Raw genomic sequence first — 1,731 nt, forward strand, 5'->3', positions numbered from 1 at the left:
GCGTGAAAATTAATTTATCAAAATTATACGCCAAAGTCAAGATGTAAAATTCATACTATAATGATATTACATAAACATAATTAGGTTTATATAAAGAGATAAATTAAAAGAATTAAATAATAAAAATAATAATAAAGTAAGGATAAATAGTAATTGAGGAGTGTATAGGTCAAAATCTGACTGTAGTGGTCGACCAAGCTGGGACCTCGCCCAGGTGGCGAAACGACGAAAAGCACCACGACCAACCTCGAAGTCAAATCATCGAGAGTATATGTCAAGAAAGGACGTTACTCGAATAACGATAAAAAAGGTCGTCACGTGAGAGCCGTTGGTCAAAGAACACTGAGCAAAGTTCCAAGAACTATATATAGAAGGGAAATCCTCGGGAAAAAAGGGCGGGACTCTTCCTCTACTTTTTCTCTTACAATTTCTTATTGTTAAAGATGTAAACTCATTTTTTTCTTCTTATGAAGGATGAGATTATAACATCAATAAACTCAGAATGTTCTCACTTTTCATTGATTATTTCGTTGTTCACTTTTAGATCTGAAGCTAATTATGCTTGGCTAAGATACCTTTTTTGTTATCGATAGTTGAAGTTACCAAAAGAGTCCCAAACAATTTGGCGCCGTCTGTGGGGATTTCTTAGCCAAATTCTTTAGTTTCCTTCAGATCCAAAACCGGTAAAATATAATCACCCACCCGAAAGAGTGGTAAGTAAAACTCACATGCTAATCCAGATCAGGTTGCTACACAAAAGCAAGAGTTACAACCAATATCCACACAAATCCCACACACATCGGATGATTCACGAACAAAGTACAACATGTCTCCCTTGTTATGGGTACGAATCAGAAAAGATCGAACCGGGACTCGATTTCTGCACCGCAGCAATTAAGGCGAACCCAACTCGCGCGGAGCTAAGGCACCTTTAAAAAAGAAAGGAAAGCCGAATATGACCGCCAAATCTAAAAACCACCATTCCATCAACCATTCAAATGCCAGTAAAGCGAGTAACACTATGAGGCTACCCTCGCTCACCGACTCATTGGATCGAGGTAAGAAAAGTCCCATCATTTTTGTTTACCCTCTATTGTTTGCTTAGACAGGAACACCAGCGCCGCACGGGCAAGCAAGCAAAGGAACATCCTAGCTAAAGACAACGAAAAGAAAACTACTACAAAATAACTGGAAGGTCGCCCGTCTCAAACACTTCAACCTCTGGGAAGTGACGCCCCTCAAGTCGCACCCCCTTTCCCCTCACCCGGGTTTTGTCCCGAGTGGGTTTTCTCGGGGAGTTTCTTAACGAGGAGATGAGAGGGACATCTCCAAAGTAAAGAGATAATTCATCGCCCCACCTATCAACGAGCTCCCCAAGCCGAACGACAAAGGGACTAGATACAAGGAAAATCCAATATATGCATGAAAAGAACGCATATGGTACCCTCCAGTTAGCGAAACGGCAACATTTTATACTCCCCATCATCATACTCACCAAGGCAAACAAAATTGAGCAAATTGGGACTCACCCAGGAATCAAAATTAAGCAAAACTGGGACTCCGCCAGAGAACTCCCGAAACTCTCCAACAAACTGGGACTTATAACGGGCTAATATTTCAACGTCAGCTCGAAATAACACCCATACGGCCAAGGGCCATCGCCAAAAAGAAGAATTCGACCTCGCTCGAATGACGACGGGTTAATATTTCAAGTCAGGCTCGAAATACACC

This window comes from Nicotiana attenuata, chromosome 11 (genome assembly GCF_001879085.1).
Source record: "Nicotiana attenuata strain UT chromosome 11, NIATTr2, whole genome shotgun sequence".
Lineage (NCBI taxonomy): Eukaryota > Viridiplantae > Streptophyta > Magnoliopsida > Solanales > Solanaceae > Nicotiana > Nicotiana attenuata.